Genomic DNA, 8,543 nt, shown 5'->3' with positions numbered 1-8,543 from the left:
GGATGGCAGACAGCACTGGCTTTATTTATCCTTTCACTTTTAGTTTGCAGGACAAAGCCCATCATCCCCCTGAGCAACACCAGGTAGGGCTTTTTTAAAAAAAAATTATTTGTTTATAACTCTTTGAAGAAGCCACCTCCAGGCTTTCGTCCTTTTGTCACTGGACAGGCACCAGCCTGGAGTAGGTCTGCCTGTGGTGTGTGGGTTCTTGACTTCGAGTAGGAAAGATTTCACAGTATGAGTCCAAGTGATTTTGAGAATACATCCATTAAGGCTGGGGGCGGTGAAACAAGGGAAAGACTGGGGGTGGACAGAGTAACAGGAGTGAGCCAAAGTGGGCCTGCTGTCTGCTGGGTAGAGAGAGATCTGATTGGATCACTGGAGAGGGGTTGTAGGGGGGGCACAGGGGGCAGCTCTGGTGCAGAGGAGTTTGCCAGAGGCAACCGTCTAGGATGGGATTGGCTGAGAAGCTGAATGCCTCCAAACCACACGGAATTATGGGCCATAGATGATTTGAAATAAAAGAAGGACTCTCGGGGGCTCTGGCTCTCTGGTTTCCTTCCTGGGGGATGCCTGAGTGAGCGCGCTGTGGCTGCCTTCATTTCCCAAATGATGGCATTTCGGATGGGAAGGAATTCTGGGTACAGCCTGGGTTCAGGCTGGCCTGGCAGAGGGTGCCAGGGTTATTCTTCTTGAGTCTTTCTGGCTTTTAATAGGGTTTTTGTTATTTTTCCCCTGACACTGTCTGTCCTTGGGTTTAGGTGGCACAAATGACATTGTGTCTCTGTTCTCTATTTCCCAGACCAGGGAGGTTTAAGCTATGCATTCTTTGGTTAAAGAGGAGGGATATAAACCGTTCACTCTCAAGTGTCCTTTGCTAAGGAGAATAAGTTCTTACCATTCACCAGCTGGCCGTGAGTTACTCAAACTGTTTGGCCCGTTCTTTTGTCTTCTCTCAGTTTCCCCATTCCACTCACCCAGGAATTTTCCTAGTTTCTTACTATCCTGCCTCACTCTGACCTCCTAGAGTGGATAGTGGAGGGGTGAGCGTGGGGAAGCACCTGTAAGAGACTGGCCCAGCCAGGATGGCAGACAGAGGTTTACAGGATTCCGGATGTATCCAGGCTGTCTCCAGGTGGGAACGTATCTGCAGTTCAGACTTGAAGTCCTCGAACATACACTTGTATTCAATAAATATTAAATGTCTATTAGCTTCTGGGCTCTGGGGAGACAGTGATGAACTAAAACAACTCTCAGGCCCTGGCTGGTGTAGCTCAGTGGTTGAGCACAGGCCTGTGAACCAGAGCATCACTGGTTTGATTCCTAGTCAGGGCACATGCCTGGATTGCAGGCCAGGTCTCCAGTATGGGGTGTGCTAGAAGCAACCACACATTAATGTTTCACTCCCTCTCTTTCTCCCTCCCTTCCCCATCTCTCTAAAAATAAATAAAATCTTAATAAAAAAAACACACACACACCACAACTCTCTGCTCTCATGGAGCTTAGATTCTGAAGGAGAGAAGCTCGCGACACAGCCACTCCCCTGGGATCTGAGCTGTAGCAGAACCTCTGGCCCCTCAGAACTAGACAGGCTTCATCGAGGAGTCTACCAGCAGGGCTCGCAGACAACCGAAGACTAAAGCCCTATCCATGTTCAGGGCCACAAGTCATCCCAAGGACGGGAAGGGCGTCAAAATCACCACGACTGATATTCTGCCAGTTCAGAGCAAAAGGGCTCAGAGACCAGCTGCTGCTGATTTAATGAAAATAAGGAAGTATGACTGTTCTGGCACCCGAGCCTATGGCCTAATTCGTAATCACTCCAAGGTACGTACAGCACCTGGAGGTAGGCTTGGAAGGTAACCCAGGAGACTGGTGGGGAAGGAGGACAGGCAAGAACTCTCAGGCAGGTGACTCCTCGAGGGCTGAGCATGGAGTTGACAACAGCTAGACTAGAAATTGGAACAAGGTGAGGAGCTTCGAGGGGGTGTAGGTGCTCCTTCTAAACCCGTTGAGGGAGTTAGAGTCCCACTTGGATTTTGGCTGAATGCAAAGATTTCTTTTAAATACACCAGCTTTTTGGTCGGTGTCCCGAGAAGGCCCTCCCCTCACCATCGCCACTGCTGACCCATGAGGTATGACTACGCAAGTAGAAAAAGGCACCTTTCTAGGCCTTTGTGTGAATTAGAAAAGGTGCCCCCACATCCCAGACAGACACAGCCAGGGTTCGGAGTGGAGCCAGGCGGCATCTCAGCCCCTACTCAGCCCTCGGCCAGGATTTTGCTACCTACATGACAGTGGCTTCTTCCTGGGCCCAGCCTGACCCACTGAACCCATCCGTGCTGGGTTTTCTGGAAGACATAGTGAGACAGAGAACTCCAAATCGTTGGGGCTTGCCTCCTTATGTGCAAACCAGTCCTTCCTTCGGATTGCCTATAGCACTTATTTGGCTCGTGGTAACTGTAATCTCCAGGAAACCCCCGCCACTCTGAGAGAAAAGCACGTTGTATGAAAGCTGTGAGAAGCAAGCATTCTTCGTGATTTTGCTCCAGCCCTTCCAGCCTGTCACCTCAGCAGCCACATGAAACAAACACCCTGGCCACAAAGCCCTGGGGAGTGTCGGGGACAGCCCCTAAGGGCCGAGATCTTTGGCCATTCCTAGTCTCAGAGCCTCCGGGAAGCCAGGCTGCTGCTGAGGTTGGCCTGGGGTTCAAGTCCACAAAGGACTTAGTCCAAGAAGGTCAAGAATGGGGCCACAGTAGAACCCATGAATGTTGACATCTAGTCCAGTCACTCTCAAGTAAAGACACACTGCTCTTTTGCTTTCATTCATTTACTCATTCATTCAACAGATTTTTATTAAGCAGCCTCTACGTGCCAGGTGCCAGAGATACAATTATAAACAAAAATAGTTTATAGTTTAGTGAGAGAAATAAGCTTTAGTAAGATTCACACAGATAAATATAAAATCATAGCTGTGCTAGTGCACAGTTTGGAAGCCATTCTAAGGACCTTGAACTTTTTCCTGTAGATCACAGGGAACCACTAGAGGCTCCGGAGCAAAGGCGTGAAAAGATCACAGAATAATCACTTGAATTTGCCCTTTGCCGCAGCAGTGACCAGTCCAAAAAAATAAATGTCAGTGATGAAACCTGAGAGGCCTTAAATTGTACCACATAATGTGTGCCTTCTCAAAGCTGGGCTGTTTTTATTTTATTCTATTTTTTAAAGATTTTATTTATTTATTTTTAGAGAGAGAAGAAAGGAGGGAGAAAGAGAGGGAGAGAAACATCAATGTGTGGTTGCCTCTCACGTGCCCTGTGTGGGGGACCTGGCCTGCAACCCAGGCATGTGCCCTGACTGGGAATCCAACCAGTCCCTGACTGGGACTCTTTGATTTGCAGGTCGGCACTCCATCCACTGAACCACTTCAGATTGGGGCGAAGCTGGGCTGTTTTTAATGGTTGATCCTTAAAGACCCCAGAGAGAAATTCTGAATTGGCCGTAAACGACAAACTCAGCATGGTCGAATATTAACGGAAGAAGCCTACTTCTGCTCTCAAATTCAGGCACTCCTATTTCTTCTTGTCACCCATAGTCAAAGCTAGAGTAAGTTCAGGGTTAGTGTAGCTCCTAGCAATGAATAGGCATTAAATGTATTTTTGAATAAATGTTTGGTAGAGTAAATAAGACTGGCTGGATAAATAAAACATGAATGGAGACATCTTCAACCTCCCCCTTTCCTGCAACCTCTGCTTTACCTCTCCCTCTCTCCCCCCCTCCCTCTGCCTTGGTTCAGGCCCACACCAATGCTACCTTCACTATTTCTCCAGCTTCCCAACAGATCACCTGGTCTCCAGTCTTGGGTGGTCCCTGGCCTGTCTGTACTCCCTCACTGTGCCAGCAAGGTCATCTCCGAACTCAGAAGTGACAAAGTAACTCCCCTGCTCCCAAACCTTCAGTGGCTCCCCATGGCTATGGGGAAAAGTCCAAAGTTCTTCTCCTGACATCCAGATTGGGCACTGTCACCCCTTGTGGGTCTCTCTCTTACCATCTGCCCTCCTGGGCACACTTTCTCTCCTTTCTGGGACACACTTTAAAATTGCAAATATTGTTTAGAAAAGTGGGTATAAGCCCTTTCACCTCTGTTAGTATGATGGGAAAACAGCATCAAAGTGTTTGGAGGTGAAGATGTGCTGACGGGGGGGTGGGTGGCGGGCAAAAAGGAGACACGGCGAAGGACAAGGCATCATAGTTAAGGGTTGGAAGCCCACTTTCCTCATCTGTAAAATGGGGATGACAGTAGTGTGTGCCTCATTTGGGTGTAAATGAAGAAAGTGAAGATTAAGTGAATAAAGCAGGACCTTTTGATCGTTCCCTCCTGACCCAGAGGCACACCCAGAATCCTATGTCTTTGCCAAGCTTATGTCCTTTGCTCCTGTGGATATTTAAAAAACTATCCACAGTGTATTTGTCAGTGTAACAAATGTACAGTAACATGCTGTGATGATTGGGAAGATAAATATAAACTTCTAACCTTAAAAAATAAATGTTTTCTTTGCTGAGCAATTACTAAGTGGCCTCCCAAAGCAGCATCCCCTGCCCATCAACCACTCTCATAAGGCTCAGGTGTACCACTCTCCACGCAAAGGAGGGGCGCCGAGTTCTCGTCTTGGGAAAAGGAAGGAACCACACTGGATGGTAGGAAAACGTCCTCAGGTTGCCAAAGCCAGAAGGCTTTAAAGAACATCAGCAATATTGATAGGACAAAGAAACCAACCTTTCCCAGGGCAAGAAGTGACGACTGCAGCATCAAAATAGCATAACAATTATTTTATTATTGTCATTGTTATAGTTAGTGGAACAAGTAGAATCTGTGAAAGGCCATGAAATCGCAATGACAATCCAAATAGAAAAGGAGCACAGAAAGGTAATTGAAACACCCCAAAATAGTGACTGTTATAGAGTATGTTTAACTTTTTATTTTAATAAGTAATATTAATATGTACAGGTACTTTGCTTCTTTTTTATATATGTATTTTTCTAATTAGCATTTACATTCCATATTATTTCATATTAGCTTCAGGTACTTTGCTTCTTTTATTGATTAGATGCCTGTTTACAAAGGGTGCATACACACTTGTTTCCACCTGGGTATGGAAGCAACTCACAAACCTGTGAGAAGTCGGAGAGTCCCGGCTGATGGAACCGGAACCATGGGCAGAACAGGAAGGGCGGATGGGCTGGGCTGGGCTGGGCTGGGCTGCTCGAACACAAAACTGAGCGGAAGGTGAGGACAGCAGCGCGCTCCTTGAACTAACTAGCCAACCATCCTAGAGTCTTGCTAAGTCCACAGACTATTCCTCCTCTTCTGGGAAGTGAGGCCTTCATGTGGCCCTATGAATATAACAAAAGAATGTATTAATAGAAATAAATAAAATTTCAAACTTGCAAAAGTCCCCATCAATGTAGTGGGACAATAGGTTATATAATGCTGACGAGTGAGACTGAAAGCCCATGACTTTGAGGAAAGACATTAGGTTGCAAAAATTAAGACCTATGAGACAGATGTGATTCTAAAAGTTTTGTAAACATCACAAAAAGGAAGCTCAGCCTAGTCATCTGTGGGCTCATGAAAATCCCTTGGACCGCATGAGCAAGTCTTGAGTCCTGACCAAAAATCTGTTGAAGACCCAAATCCAAAGTCAAGTGGACTAATATGACATCCCTTTTTCTTTGCAGTGTGATTGGATTTTTGAAAGGCCAGAAAGGAATCAAAGTCATATTACAGAACCTTAGGAACAATAACAAAATAAAACAATGCTCCAAGGAGGCAGGGGCAGGAGGCTCGATTTTGTGGGGCTTGAAGATTATATAATTTGTGTGGCTCTATTTAAGAAAAAAATCAAAGTAAGGAATGAAAGTAAATATGTATCTAAACAAAAGAAGGGGTTTTAGAAGATGTGCAAGGGAGGTGCTCTGACACTTAAAAGTCATTAGCTTCACAATTAACTATCAATTTTGTGTTCTGTTTGCTTGTTAAGATAGTTGAAGTATTCATAAGAATTGGCATAACAAAACTTTAGTTCCAGTTTAAAATGTTAAGGATATTTAATTTTATAGACAATATTTTAATTCCCAAAAGATTGGTTTCAAGTTCTACTAGGTATAAGAGCTTAATTAAGTGAATATCAATTAATCAATTGAATATCAATATCAAACAACTAGTTGTGAGTGTTTTGCCACATATAAAAACCTTCCTGGTATTAAAATAATTATATCACTATTATCCAATTCATAATGATTATTACTGGTAAAAAAATCAGTACAATATAAAATTGAAAATGGCTACTCCACCCAGTAAAATTCTTAAACGAAAAAATTGGAAAACCACATTTTGTGTATAACATTGAAAACTGCAAAAAGTCCCCAGAATCAAATTGTACTTAATAAAAATAATGGACACCCATAAAACTATAGTGACAGGTGTAAAAATATCAGTAAAAATTGTTATGGATCAAATTTGGATGATGAATTAAACCCTCATTGTATAGTTTTCCCAGGAAAAATCACTGATCCACATTAAAAAAATGATTTCAGCAAAATTAAAAATGGGAAAAATTAGAAATAGCTAAATCCCATTATACAAAAAATTGATCAGAGAATTCCGTATAAATGAAACTTCACCAATGTTGGGACAATTCTGATTAAAATATGCATGTTCATAAAGTGGAGGCAAAATGACTTTACAGATTAAAGTGACCATCAAAAACTTTGGGAGATGATGCATATTAAGCATTTAGCAGTGATAATGTATGTATATGGCATGTAGTGTGTACTAATAAACAGCAAAGTGGATTAAAAAATTTTTAATCATGATAAAATACAAATAACATAACATTTACCATTTTCACTATTTAAAAAATTTATTTTATAGGAGACTGTTCTGCATGGCATGGGCCCAGTTCCCACTCAGAGATACACAGGACCCAGGCCCATGAATAGGTTCTCCCATGGGGATTCAGGCCTGCATTGTACCTAGGCTGCTATGAGGCTTGCTTTTGCTAAAATTCCCTCACCCTGGATTGAGGCAGAAAATGTTTACTACATATCTCTCAAGTAACTTCCTAAAATCTATGCTAAACCTCCCAAGGATGAGTGTAACCAGTTCAACCACTTTTCCCTTTGCATTTGCAAATATCCTTCTTCTGTGATGTGATTAGCAGCATCCTCTCCTTTGTTTTCTGTAAAAGGTAACCACCTAAAGTGAACCTGTGCATAGTAAATAAGGACCATCATGGAATGTGCCCAGAAAAGCAATAAAAGCTTATCAAGGCAAGGGCCGAGGCTTTTCTCCTCCTGAGAGAGAAGCTGCACCGACCCTTTTCCTCCACAGGACTTGGTAGTCCGTGTGAATTTGTCGTGTCTCATCCATAATGCCTCGGACCCCACAAACCAGGGTCCAAGTCATTATTTACCTACTCTTAGAGAGAGAGAGAGGGAGGGAGGAAGAGAGGGTGCAGAACATTAATCTTGTGCCTCTTACATGCGTCCCAACCGGAGACAGGGCCTGCGTCGACCCAGGTAAGTGCCCGCCAGAACCAGACTTAGCTTTGCACGACGACACTTAACCAGCTGAGCCATGGATGGCCAGGGCCGTTTTCGTCATTTTGAAGTGTACAGTTCAGTGACAGTGACTACGTTCACATTGTTGTGCAATTATCACCACTCCGTCTCCAGAACTTTTTCTTTGCATGAGGAAGCTCTGTGCCCATTAAACGACAACTCCCCATGCCTCCCTCTCTCTGGCCCCTGGCCACCACTATTCTACTGTCTCTGCATCTTTATGTAGCTGAAAGGGCAGCATGGATGCAGGATAGGAAACAAGAAAATACGGTAACCCAAGTGAGCTCACATCTTAAATTCCCCAGAATAATCTTGATTTCAAACATTTTATCCTATATATCGTAAATTTGCTCTTAGTTGTCAAACTATGTAAGTTTCAGTCACCTTGGCTATATATAATAATGTTTCCTTGGTATGCCTCCGACTTTTCTCCTTGGCCATATCTCCGGTCCTGATTCCTCAGCAGTGATTTGGAGGCTCACAGAACGTACAAAGTAACAGCTGGCCCACAGACATCTTTCTTTGGCCTAGTATTTTGAAATTGTTTGATTTGGTTTTTATTTAAATTAAAATTCAGAAACTTTTACACAAAAATTCAAATTTATGACATCTGCTAAAACACAGAATGATCTGGCAATACTGGCTGCATATTCTCTGTGTCAATTGCTATTTACTATTATGTGTATGTGGTTGTTTTCCTTACTGTACAGAAAAAAAAGTGTAATAAATTTTCCCTCTGTTATCCAAACCCCTACATTTACAGTTTTCCTGCCTAAACCCAGTATTCACTTGACTTTGTCTAGGATGTTCGAGAAGGCATAGTAACTACACTGGTTAATGGAATCACACTTTCTGGGTTTGAATGCAAACACCAAAAATTTAGCCTTTCTGTGCCTCAGTTTTCTCATCTGTAAAAT

This window comes from Sturnira hondurensis, unplaced genomic scaffold (assembly GCF_014824575.4).
Source record: "Sturnira hondurensis isolate 20B ecotype Veracruz unplaced genomic scaffold, ASM1482457v3 Scaffold0009516, whole genome shotgun sequence".
Classification (NCBI taxonomy): domain Eukaryota; kingdom Metazoa; phylum Chordata; class Mammalia; order Chiroptera; family Phyllostomidae; genus Sturnira; species Sturnira hondurensis.
The sequence above is the reverse complement of the archived record's forward strand: the minus strand, read 5'-3'. Positions refer to the sequence as shown.